This window comes from Scyliorhinus torazame, chromosome 11, assembly GCF_047496885.1.
Source record: "Scyliorhinus torazame isolate Kashiwa2021f chromosome 11, sScyTor2.1, whole genome shotgun sequence".
NCBI lineage: Eukaryota > Metazoa > Chordata > Chondrichthyes > Carcharhiniformes > Scyliorhinidae > Scyliorhinus > Scyliorhinus torazame.
In genome coordinates this window covers 28,647,456-28,661,043 of record NC_092717.1, presented here as the reverse complement: position 1 = coordinate 28,661,043, position 13,588 = coordinate 28,647,456, and the positions used below count along the sequence as shown (strand labels likewise).

General features: G+C 53.3%; 1 protein-coding gene across 4 annotated transcripts in view; it reads left to right on the top strand.

Annotated features, from left to right (window-relative positions):
• The window catches only part of LOC140385199 (grainyhead-like protein 2 homolog), a 154,943-nt gene that overhangs the window by 14,391 nt on the left and 126,964 nt on the right, over positions 1 to 13,588 (top strand). The window contains exon 1 of one of the 4 annotated variants that reach the window (XM_072467095.1): positions 5,986 to 6,006. The exons of the other annotated variants lie outside the window; for them this stretch is intronic. The gene's annotated coding sequence lies outside the window, so the exon portion shown is untranslated. Of the gene's footprint in view, positions 1 to 5,985; positions 6,007 to 13,588 lie in introns of those variants that run through there. 4 annotated transcript variants of the gene reach the window in all.

Below are 13,588 nucleotides of genomic sequence, written 5' to 3'. Positions count from 1 at the left end.
AACCGTTTATCCACCAGTTTTAACTGAATGAAACACGGCGGGCGGGATTTACCGGTTGTTCACACTGGTCAGTAAATCCAGCCCGACATGTTAGATAAGTTAGATTTACTTTTTGTGATGAACTGTTACTGCCTTATCATCATGTAAGGTGATGTCCCCTTTAAGACCAGGCTTGGAACCCTGGGGACTCCGCCTCTGGCTCCGCCCATCTGGGAGCCATACATAAAGGCCTGCCTCATGGTCTGTATAGCAGTCAGCTCTCGTCCAAATCTGTAGCATAGTTATTAGCCTAATAAAGCCTTCTTTACAGTTTAATCTCTAAGCATCATTATTGAGGGTACCTCAATTTATTAGACTAAACTAGATTCAGGATGGACGCAGGCCTAAAACCAGAGAAGTTCAATCTGGAAGCACGAACGCCGGAGGCAAAGGAAATTTTTAAATACTGGCTGCGGTGCTTCGAGGCCTACCTGGACTCCTCAGAGACTCCCATCCTGGGGCCACGCAAGCTGTGTCTACTCCACGCCCGGGTGAGTCACAGAATCTCCGCCACGCTCGAAAAGGCGACGAGTTATGAGGAAGCGATTGAGTTGCTCCGCAAGCGGTTTGTCAAACCCGTCAATGAGGTGCACGCCCGGCATCTGCTCTCTACCTGCCGGCAGCGCTCGGGGGAATCGCTCGACGAGTTTGTTGAGAAACTCTCCGCGCTGGCCAGGGACTGTGACCATCAGGATGTGACAGGGGAAGTCCATATGAACCTGCACATCAGAGATTCTTTCGTGTCCGGCATCCACTCAACCTACATCCGGCAGCGACTGCTCGAAAACGGGGCAAAAGACCTCCAGGAGACGCTAACGCTCGCCTCCTCGCTGGAGGTGGCCCGACACAACTTGAGTACGTACCCCGCGGACTCTGCCAGCCCCCCCCCCCAGACTTCCTCAGACTCGCCCGTATTACAGGCCTGCGCCACGCGGCGACCCGCTCACCATGGGGGCACACCTTGCTACTTCTGCGGGCAGGGCCAGCACCCACGCCCACGCTGCCCAGCCCGCTCCGCGATCTGCAGCGACTGCGGGAAGAAAGGGCACTTTGCGAGGGTCTGCCTGGCCAGACCCAGGGGCCAGAAAAACAAAGAACAAAGGCCTCGCAATGCTGCTGCGCACCGACCCGACACGTCCTCTTCTGACGCGTCATCAGCCTCGTGCGAATCATGGGAGCGGCCATCTTCTCGACCCGACACGTGCGACCAACGGCAGCGGTCATTTTACGACTCCGACTACCCGCGACTGGGTGCGGTCACCCTCGATCAAACTCGGCCAAAACACCTGCAGGACTCCATGATGCAGGTCCAGGTCAACGGGCACGACACTGCATGCCTCTTCGACTCCGGGAGCACGGAGAGCTTTATCCACCCTGAAACGGTAAGGCGCTGCTCCCTACGCACCCATCCCACACCCCAAACCATAGCCCTCGCATCTGGGTCCCACTCGGTACAAATCATGGGGTACTGTATTGCGGATCTCTCGATCCAGGGTGCCAAATACACCCGTTTCAAATTTTATATCCTCCCTCACCTCTGTGCCCCCCTGCTGCTCGGACTGGATTTCCAGTGCAGCCACCGAAGCCTGACACTGAAGTTCGGTGTGCTGCCTTGCGACACTGAAAGTCGCACCCCCCTCGCTATTCGCTAACCTCACTCCTGACTGTAAGCCCGTCGCCACCAGGAGCCGGCGCTACAGTGCCCATATGGCTTTTATCAAGTCAGAGGTCCAGCGTTTACTGGGAGAGGGGGTCATCGAGGCTAGCAACAGCCCTCGGAGAGCGCAAGTGGTGGTAGTCCGGTCCGGGGAGAAGAAACGGATGGTCGTGGATTATAGCCAGACCATAAACCGATTCACGCAGCTTGATGCGTACCCCCTTCCTCGCATCGCGGAAATGGTAAATCGGATCGCCCAATACCGAGTCTTTTCCACGGTCGACCTCAAATCTGCCTACCACCAGCTCCCCATCCGACCAAAAGACCGCCCCTATACTGCCTTCGAAGCAGCCGGCCGGCTCTTCCACTTCCTCAGGGTCCCCTTTGGTGTCACAAATGGGGTCTCCGTCTTTCAAAGGGCGATGGACCAAATGGTGGACCAGTACGGTTTGCGGGCTACATACCCGTACTTGGACAATGTCACCATCTGCGGCCATGATCAGCAGGACCATGACGCTAACCTCAAAAATGTTCCTCCAGACCGCCCGAGCCCTTAACCTGACCTATAACGAGGGCAAATGCGTTTTCCACACCACCCGGCTGGCCATCCTCGGCTATGTCGTGGAAGACGGGGTCCTAGGTCCCGACCCCGACCGCATGCGCCCCCTTAAGGAACTCCCTCTCCCCCGCAGCCTCAAGGCCCTCAAACGGTGCTTGGGGCTTTTCTCCTATTACGCCCAGTGGGTCCCCAAGTATGCGGACAAAGCCCGCCCACTCCTAAAGACCACCACTTTTCCCCTCTCGGCTGAGGCCCAATTGGCCTTCAACCGCATCAAGGCCGACATCATCAAGGCTGCCATGCACGCGGTGGACGAAACCATCCCTTTCCAGGTAGAGAGCGATGCATCAGACATCGCCCTGGCTGCTACCCTCAATCAAGGAGGCAGACCAGTAGCGTTCTTCTCCCGAACCCTCACTGCCTCCGAGATTCGACACTCTGCAGTCGAAAAGGAGGCACAAGCCATTGTGGAGGCTGTGCGGCGCTGGAGACACTACCTCGCCGGTAGGAGGTTTACCCTCGTCACCGACCAACGGTCGGTCGCCTATATGTTCGATAACACGCAACGGGGCAAAATAAAGAACGATAAAATTTTGAGGTGGAGGATCGAACTCTCCACCTACTCGTACGATATCAAGTATCGTCCAGGGGAGCTCAACGAGCCCCCAGATGCCCTGTCCCGCAGCACATGCGCCAACGCGCAGGAGGACCGCCTGCAAGCCATCCACAATGACCTCTGCCACCCGGGGGTTACCCGGCTCGTCCATTTCATCAAGTCCCGCAACCTACCTTACTCAACCAAGGAGGTCAGGGCCTGCCAGGTCTGTGCGGAGTGCAAACCGCACTTCTATCGGCCAGACAAGGTTCGGCTCGTGAAGGCCTCGGGCCCCTTTGAGCGACTGAGCGTGGACTTCAAGGGGCCCCTCCCGTCCACCAACCGTTATGCCTATTTCCTCACCGTGATCGATGAGTTCTCCCGTTTCCCATTCGCCATTCCCTGCACCGACATGACCTCAGCCACGGTGATTAAGGCACTGCACAGCATCTTCACCCTGTTCGGTTTCCCTGCTTATATCCACAGCGACCGGGGTACATCGTTCATGAGCGATGAACTGCGTCAGTATCTGCTCAGCAAAGGCATCGCCTCGAGCAGAACGACCAGCTATAACCCACGGGGAAACGGGCAGGTGGAGAGGGAGAACGCGACCGTGTGGAAGGCTGTCCTTCTGGCCCTGCGGTCGAGAAATCTCCCAACCACCCGCTGGCAGGAGGTCCTACCCGATGCCCTACACTCCATTAGGTCACTCCTCTGCACAGCCACAAATGAGACCCCTCATGAGCGATTGTTTCGCTTCCCCAGGAAGTCTACCTCCGGGGTCTCGCTTCCACCTTGGCTGACGGCTCCGGGAACTGTTTTTCTCCGGAGGCACGCGAGGAGCCATAAAACGGACCCCCTAGTTGAAAAGGTCCAATTGCTCCACGCCAACCCCAGTTACGCCTACGTGGAGTACTCCGACGGCAGGCAAGATACGGTTTCCCTCCGGGATCTGGCGCCCGCTGGATCCTCCACCACAGACGCCCCTTCCCGCGCCGCTCCCCTGCAGGACCCGTCGCCCCCTACAACACACCCCCTTCCGGCCCTACCACCCGTTGGTGAGCTCCTACCGTGCGCCCCCCCTTTACACACCCCGCCGGCGCCGGCTCCGCTACCCCCGGCCCTGCCCAGTTCCTTTGCCCCGGCCCCACTACCCCCGGCCCTGCCTAGTTCCTCTGCCCCGACCCGGACCGAAGCTCCGACCGCTGTGCTCCCGGATGTGCCCTCAACCGGGACGTCCGTGCCCGCCGCACCACCGCCCGAACTGAGGAGATCGAGGAGGACGATCCGGCCGCCGAGACGGATGGACCTATGATGGCACTTCACCCCCGCCGGACTCCTTTTTAAAAAGGGGGTGAATGTGATGAACTGTTACTGCCTTATCATCATGTAAGGTGATGTCCCCTTTAAGACCAGGCTTGGAACCCTGGGGACTCCGCCTCAGGCTCCGCCCATCTGGGAGCCATACATAAAGGCCTGCCTCATGGTCTGTATAGCAGTCAGCTCTCGTCCAAATCTGTAGCATAGTTATTAGCCTAATAAAGCCTTCTTTACAGTTTAATCTCTAAGCATCATTATTGAGGGTACCTCACTTTTTTTGTCTCGGGTAGCCTTAACAGGAGATGATAGGTGGTGCTGTCTACTAAATACTTGATTACACAGTATTATGGGATCAGAGATCTTTTTAATGCCTGGCCTTTGTTACGACTACCATCCCATTTCCTTAACCCTGCCCCTCTGCCTCCCCACCCCACCCCACCAACACTACTCCACCTCCCACCCCCTCCTCCCACCCGCCACCATTACTACTTCACCTCCAACCCCCCTCTTGTAGCAGGCTTCCAATTTTTAGCCTGGCCAGGTATGGCTGCTCGTAGCCCTGTAAAATGGAGCAAGCTGCAATACACTTTTTATAAATTTAGAGTACCCAATCATTTTTTCCAATTAAGGGGCAATTTAGCGTGTTCAGTCCACCTACCCTGCACATCTTTGGGCTGTGGGGGCGAAACCCACGTAAACACGGGAAGAATGTGCAAACTCCACACGGACAGTGACCCAGGGCCGGGATCGAACCTGGGACCTCAGTGCCGTGAGACTGCAGTGCTAACCACTGCGCCACCGTGCTGCTCCTTGCTGCAGTACACTTAAAAAGCAACCTGTTTAATAGGTCAGTTTATAGCAGCAAAGGGAACTGGATAAACACCACAATTCAGAACCTAATAGGCACCGTAAACAGCACAGCCTTTTAGTGACTTGAAGGAAGTTCTTTTTATTGACTGCTGATGCTGGAAATCTGAAATAGAACCAGGGCGGGCTGGGAATACTCAAGAGGCCTGGCGGCATCGGTGGAGTGAGAAAGATGGAAAGTCACAGGCCTGAAATGTTAACTCTGTTTCCCTCAGCGGCCAGACCTGCTGAGATTGTGCAGCCTTTTCTGTTTCTGGCTCTTTGCATTAATGGATTCCAGGATGTCCAGGGTACCAGATTGGTTGTCTGTCTTGTGCTCATTGAGGTGTGGAGGTGAAAGGGAAATTTCAGAAACACAGCTACCCCAAGACCCCCACTTTTCCCTGCGTGTAATCGTTTTACGGTATCTCGTACCTCTTCAAATCTGTTGGAAGGGAAAATACTTAAAATAAGTGTTAAAACTGGGAAAAAGCATGGATGTGTGTGTGTGCAGCTGGTTAATATGAAAGATTTGCAGAGCTTTGAAATAACTGCTTTATCAGGGGTGATAAATGCCCTGAGTGTCTGGTAGAGGAAGGACAGAAGGACACGGAACAATGCGATTGGCGGTACCTATGTTTTATTAGCTTCAGGTTCTTTCACCTGTTTGTTCAGCTGAACCAGGAAGTCAGAACTTCCATATTCCGTCTGTATTAGAGTCTCTGACACGATTTGTAGTAAATCTCCATAATCCCAGATGAGCATGGGCTGCTTTCCCCTTTGAGGGGGGAGAGCTGATTGGTGGTGGCTGAACCACACCCCAGGCGAGAAACTAAGGCTGAGAAGGCAGGGCCTTCTCCTAGTAGTTGTCCAACAGCTACAACTGACCACTGCACTCTAGGAAGGGGTCTAGAACAAGCAAAAAAGGGATTCCTGTTACTGCTGAGTATTCAGTAACCCAGCTGGGAACTGTGCACATGTGGTTGTCAGGTGAGCACGTTTAGCAATGTTCGCCCTATGGACAGGTGGTCTGATGATGTTTGCTGTCTAGATTTCCATGTGAATATTTAGTATTGTTTTTCCAATTAAGGGGCAATTTAGCATGGCTAATCCACCTACCCCTGCACATCTTTGGGCCGTGGGGGTGAGATCCACGTAGACATGGGGAGAATGTGCAAATTCCACACGGACAGTGACCCGGGGCCGGGATTGAACCCTGGTCCTCAGTACTGTGAAGCAGCAGTGCTAACCACTGTGCCACTGCGCCTGATATTTACTATTTAAACGAATGAGTGGATGGGGGAATGGCTTCCTGGAATCATGATGTCAGTACCTTCAAAAGAGTTGCAGGCGGTGACCTTTTATTTTTAAAGGTTTGTTTTACTACCTAATCTCCATAAGGTGAGTGACTGTGCGTTCTCAGTGAAAGTAACACTGAAAATTCTAATTCTGATATCCGGAAAGAGATGGGTCGTTGGTGGTGCTGGAGTTGACCGGTGTACGTTGGTGTACGCCTGATCATGGTACGCTGATCTTTGGGTTGTGGGGGAGAAACCCACGTACCTGGGACCTCGGCGCGTGAGGCAGCAGTGCTAACCACTGCGCCACTGTGCTGCCCTAAGAATATAGCCTTTTAACGGCCATCGCGATTCTTTCAAATATTCCACATGTCCAAATGCCCTCGATTCCCACTCATAAACACCACTTTCCACTGCATCTTTTTCTCACGCAGGTCATTAGAAAGTCAGTGTTTGATTCTGGTGCTTCATATTTAACTTAGGTTTTTCAAAATTACCTTCCAGCACAGCAATGGCAGCTTAATTACATTGTCCTGATAACGCTCTAATGAGGAACTAACTCTTCTCAGCTCTCTGGCACCTTGCAAGGGCAACTAAAAGCATTGACTCTTGTTTATATTGTTGTCCTTTGTGGATTCTACCCCTACCTCTGTTGCGTTCTCTGTGTGTGTCTCTCCTGCTCTTCCCTAACACCATGTCAGGGGCTCGAGAGAGCGGGACGCCATTTATAAATGGAGTCCCGATCTCTCGCTGTGACGAGGAGTTCAGCGAGTGGAGCTCCTCAGTGCAGTAAACAGGGCTAAGCACAGCCTCGATGGGGAGTTCCCCACTGAGGTCCTCGATCTACCCGGATGGGTTTCAGATAGTGGGGTGTATTTCTGCGCTCCGAGCACTGGGAAACATCCGGCTAATCTCGCGCCATGGGACTCTGTCCCTATTAGGGTAGATCGCGCCCATTATTTTGGTGTCTATTGTTTAGCTCTGCTGATGATTCGTTTTCTATCAAAGTGACGGTAAAAATCAAGAGTCAAATCGACTGAACAGGATCCAGGTCCAACCCTCTGGCAAGGCAACTCCAGAATTACATTTTTAAATAAGTATATTTGTTGCGATTTTACATTTTGGAGAATAATGCAACAAGGTTACACAATAATAGGGCAGCACGGTAGAATAGTGGTTAGCACAATTGCTTCCCAGCTCCCAGGGTCCCAGGTTCGATTCCCGGCTTGGGTCACTGCCTGTGCGGAGTCTGCACGTTCTCCCCGTGTCTGCGTGGGTTTCCTCTGGGTGCTCCGGTTTCCTCTCACAGTCCAAAGATGTGCAGGTTAGGTGGATTGGCCATGCCAAATTGCCCTTAGTGTCCAAAATTGCCCTTAGTGTTGGGTGGGGTTACTGGGTTATGGGGATAGGGTGGACGTATGGGCTTGGATAGGGTTCTTTCCAAGAGCCGATGCAGACTTGATGGGCCGAATGGCCTCCTTCTGCACTGTAAATTCTATGATAATACAACGCACTGAGCAAGGAGAAAAACAATGGCTTAACATACACAGAATGGAACAGGGGGAACAACATCACAACTGGCACGGTACAATCACTGGACAAAACTAATTACTCATATCGCCCCACCGGAAACCGAGAGAGAAACACGGGGAGAATGTGCAAACTCCACACGGACAGTGACCCAGAGCCGGGATCGAACCTGGGACCTCGGCGCCGTGAGACTGCAGCGTTACCACTGCACCACCGTGCTGCCCAATAATAATAATCTTTATTGTCAGAAATAGCCTTAAATTAACACTGCAATGTAGTTGCTGTGAAAATCCCCGAGTCGCCACATTCCGGTGCCTGTTTGGGTACACTGAGGGAGAATTCAGAATGTCCAATTCGCCTAACAGCACGTCTTTCGGGACCACCCCCCCCCCCCCCCCCCCCCCTCATTGGGATAACAGGACATCTACTAGGGCACAGAACTCAGTCCATCCCCAGGCCCCGCGTACCAGAGAAGCAAAACCCAGCCTCCCAGGATGGCCCCCCGCTAGCACCCTCGACTGGGATCAACCCGACCCCTACGGGCAACACCGGGCCTGGTCTAGCCCAACAGCAACCGACACACAAGCTACACCCCCCGGATATCCAGGTCACTACAAAACCATGCACCCCCTGCCGACCTCTTTTTTTTCAGCGCACATCCAGTGCAATGTGATGTCCCCACACATACAAATAGAAAGCGGATAATTTCTCCACCCCCTACCCGAGAAGAAGAACCATCAAGACACCCAAACATTGGGTCCCCTGGGAGGAAGGGCCGATTCCCTCCTCCCCAGCATAACCAGGGAACCACCGGAGTGGGTCAGGATAAGAACCAACACAATGCTCACCTGGCGGAAAAAGAACCCCAAGGATGGAATGCTCTTCCCAGCTAATGTGACTGCCATCACAGAGAGGATACGCAGAGCGACCTGACTCAACATCCCAAACACAGTCCCACCTTAGCAGGCACCAAAACAAATCACCGCATTCCACTAGCTCAACGGAGGAGTAAAGAGAGAGACCCAAAAGGAGGAAAAGAAAAACTCAACCTCAAGGAGAAGCCAGAAGGAACCCAGTCCGCTCCAGGATACAAATTCTGCCCAGGCCAACGAAGGATAAAGGATTCTTAAATTCAAATAACATTTCAAAAAATTAATTCAGCACGGTGGCACGGTGGTTAGCACTGCTGCCTCACGGTGCTGAGGACCCGGATTTGATCCCAGCCCCGGGTCACTGTCCATGTAGATTTTACACATTCTCCCCGTGTCTGCGTGGGTCTCACCCCCACAACCCAAAGATGTGCAGGGTAGGTAGACTGACCACGCTAAATTGCCCCTTAATTGGGGGAAAAAAATGAATTAAAAAATTAATCCAAAAGTAAAACCCAAAATGAATGAGCTCTAACTGGGGGGATATCCTCAAACTCAGTGGGGACTGAACTAACCCTACAATCCTATCCACCACCCTTCTCCGCCCCTGCTCCACTCGTCTTCCTTGTAAACCAAAGGAGGAAAACTGCACAAATGACACTTCCCAGAATTAACTCAGTATGATTTTGCTAGAACAGGATAATCAACAACACAGGCCATCGTGCTCACATTTTGAAGTCCCCTACAGGAAAAAAAGATATTAATATATAATCAACATCATGATCAACCGGGAATAACGTTCAAGATTATGGAAGAACACAGGGAAAATTGCAGGATAAAGACTTCCATGTCACATGAGAAGGTGAAGAATAAAACAGGATCAACATGGACTCTTCAGGATCTCTCAGGGATTCCCGCAATCGAAGCACAATACACCTTAACTTCCACCATGCAGTCCCTCCAATGCCAGGCCGTCCATAACCTAGGCCCCGGCCGGGGGGGGGGAATAACTCTAACCGCTCGGCCACCTCCAACCCCTCACGACAAACATTGAGAATAGGACGTTATAGGTCCAGTGATCGGTGGGCCCAACCGACCCCTGGCTTCGAAAACCAGGATAAAGTCTGTTCCATCAAATTTGATGCACCCAGCCTCCAAATCAAGATTATCAAAGCATGGCAGCCAATTCTTGAACTCAATCGGGAACTCGCGTCCCATCTCTTGCCCGGGACTGGACTCAGGGTCACGCCCCGCCCGGTCTCCACTTCCCGAACCCATCGGGATAGATGTCACACCATGCCACAGGGTCTCGGCAACACCAAGGCAGCCCCTAACCAGGGATGGTGCTATTTCGAGTGCAAGAACCCTGTTGTGCATCTCCACTGCTCTTAAAGTACCCCACCATTCTTCAAAGTGAACTCTTAACAACTTGCACCACAGAGCCGAGATCCTCAGCCACGAAGACACCTTTGATGGTGGCCATCATCCGGATGCACACAGCACAGCAACGGCAAGGGCCCACTGCAAGCTGGGCCCCACCGTGCCACACACAACCGGGGATTTTAGCATTTTATCTCGGCTCTTCCTCGCAAAAACCACCAATCAGGAACAAGCCAAGTCGCCCAAGCAAAAGCAAGTAGGAAATGTGCCCAGGATGAAATGAAGGGTTAAAAGATGGGTAGAGCGGACTTCCGGGTGCGGCAATGACCAGCTGAGTCGCACGTTTCGGCAGCTCCCGGTGGAAAGGACTTTTGGGCTCTTGATAGGAGCCCCAACGGCAATTTTGACGGCTAAAAACACTGTGCGGTAAACCAGAAGGGAATCCCCCCTGGACACGGATGGAAAAAGGAGAGGAAAGTGGCCGGATTGTGGTGGATCCTCTAGAGCAGCGGCAAGGAAGGCAAGCACAAAGCAAGATGGCGTCGGAAGGAGGCAGTTTAATATGGGGCCCTGACCAACAAGAGTTCCTGCGGCGCTGTGTGGAAGAGCTTAAAAAGGAGATGAAGAAGGAGCTGTTGGCCCCGATATTACAGGCGATTGAAGGGCTAAAGGAAGAGCAAAAGACCCAGGAGCAGGAGCTTTGGGTCGTGAAGGCAAAGGCTGATGAGAATGAGGACGACATACAGGGCCTGGTGGTGAAGACGGAGATGCACGAGGCACAACACAAAAGGTGTGCGGAAAGGCTGGAGGTGCTGGAGAATAATGCGAGGAGGAAGAATTTAAGGATTCTTGGTCTTCCCGAAGGTGCAGAAGGGGCGGACGTCGGGGCATATGTGAGCACGATGCTGCACTCGTTAATGGGATCGGAGGCCCCGACGGGCCCGTTGGAGGTGGAGGGAGCCTATCGAGTTATGGCGCGAAGACCGAGGGCTGGAGAAATTCCTCGAGCCATAGTGGTGAGATTTCTCCGATATAAGGACAGAGAGATGGTCCTCAGATGGGCAAAGAAAACCCGGAGCAGTAGGTGGGAGAACGCGGTGATCCGTATATCAAGATTGGAGTGCGGAGGTGGCGAGAAGGAGGGCAAGATGTAATCGGGCCAAGGCGGTGCTGCACAAAAGGAAGGTTAAATTTGGAATGCTGCAGCCGGCAAGACTGTGGGTCACACATCAAGGGAAACACCACTACTTTGAAACGGCAGAAGAGGCGTGGACATTTATTGTCGAGGAGAAACTGGAATAAGCGGGCTAGAAAAAGAACGTTTGGGACAAAGTGGTGGGGCAAATATGTGGGGTGAAGAGGGGGGGGAAAAGGGGGAAGAGATGATTTCCCAAGTTGTTAATCCTGCGACCCTGTAACTTTTCTCTCTTCCCCATGTCGTGGGGGAGGGGGGGAGGGAGGATGAGGAGCTGGGGGCGCCGGCCTTTGGGGGCGGGGCCAAATGGGAAGCGCGGGCTTTGTTCCCGCGCTATGGTAATCATGGCGGGAACAGGGAAGCAGGAAGGAGGGGGCCTCCACAGTGGGAGCCGAGGTCACGGGGGGAAGCCGAGGTCGGCCAGAGTTAGCTGACTTCTGGGAGCAACGTGGGGGGTGCAATTACGCTAGTGAGGGATCTAGTTGGGGGGGGAGTTAACTGGGTTGTTGCTGCTGGGGAGAAGGGGGAGCTGGTACGGGGTGGGGTGGGCGGGGCGGGAGGGCGCCGTGGGGGGGCGATACGGCTACGTGGGAACCGGGTGAGGAGCTGGATTGAAAAAGGAGATGGCTAGTCGACAAGGGGGGGGGGGTAAAGAGCCCCCCAACCCGGCTGATCACGGTGAATGTGAGAGGGCTGAATGGGCCGATAAAGAGTTCACGGGTACTCTCACACCTAAAGAAACTTAAGGCAGATGTGGTTATGCTGCAGGAGACGCATCTGAAACTGATAGACCAGGTCAGACTACGCAAAGGGTGGGTGGGGCAGGTGTTTCATTCGGGGCTAGACGCAAAAAACAGGGGGGTGGCTATACTAGTGGGGAAGCGGGTAATGTTTGAGGCAAAGACCATAGTGGCGGATAGTGGGGGGCAGATACGTGATGGTGAGTGGCAAACTGCAAGGGGAGGCGGTGGTCTTAGTGAACGTATATGCCCCGAACTGGGATGATGCCAACTTTATGAGGCGTATGTTAGGACGTATCCCGGACCTAGAGGTGGGGAAGTTGGTAATGGGTGGAGATTTTAATACGGTGCTGGACCCAGGGCTGGACAGATCGAGGTCCAGGACCGGAAGGAGGCAGGCTGCAGCTAGGGTGCTTAAGGACTTTATGGAGCAGATGGGAGGAGTAGACCCCTGGAGATTTAGTAGACCTACGAGTAAGGAGTTTTCGTTTTTCTCCTATGTCCACAAAGTTTATTCACGGATAGACTTTTTTGTTTTGGGAAGGGCACTGATCCCAAAGGTGACGGGGACTGAGTACACGGCTATAGCTATTTCGGATCATGCTCCACATTGGGTGGACCTGGAGATAGGGGAGGAAAAAGAACAGCGTCCACCCAATGGACATGGGATTATTGGCAGATGAGGGTGTGTGTTTAAGGGTGAGGGGGTGTATTGAAAGGTACTTGGAACTCAATGATAATGGGGAGGTCCAGGTGGGAGTGGTCTGGGAGGCGCTGAAGGCAGTGGTTAGAGGGGAGCTGATATCTATTAGGGCACATAAAGGAAAGCAGGAGGGTAGAGAAAGGGAGCGGTTGTTGAAAGAACATCTGAGGGTGGACAGACAATATGCGGAGGCACCGGAGGAGGGACTGTACAGGGAAAGGCAAAGGCTACGTGTAGAATTTGACTTGTTGACTACGGGTAATGCAGAGGCACAATGGAGGAAGGCACAGGGTGTACAGTACGAATATGGGGAGAAGGCGAGCAGGTTGCTGGCCCACCAACTGAGGAAAAGGGGAGCAGCGAGGGAGATGGGGGGGGGGGTGAGAGATGAGGAGGGAGAGATGGAGCGGGGAGCGGAGAGAGTGAATGGAGTGTTCAAGGCATTTTATGAAAAATTATATGAAACTCAGCCCCCGGATGGGAAGGAGAGAATGATGTGCTTTCTGGATCAGCTGGAATTCCCTAAGGTGGAGGAGCAGGAGAGGGCGGGACTGGGAGCACAGATTGAGACGGAGGAAGTAGTGAAAGGGATTGGGAGCATGCAGGCGGGGAAGGCCCCGGGACCAGACGGATTCCCAGTTGAATTCTATAGGAAATATATGGACTTGCTGGCCCCGCTACTGATGAGAACCTTTAATGAGGCGAGGGAAAGGGGGCAGCTGCCCCCGACTATGTCAGAGGCAACGATATCGCTCCTCCTAAAGAAGGAAAAAGACCCGCTGCAATGCGGGTCCTATAGGCCTATTTCCCTCCTGAATGTGGACGCTAAGATTCTGGCCAAGGTAATGGCAACGAGG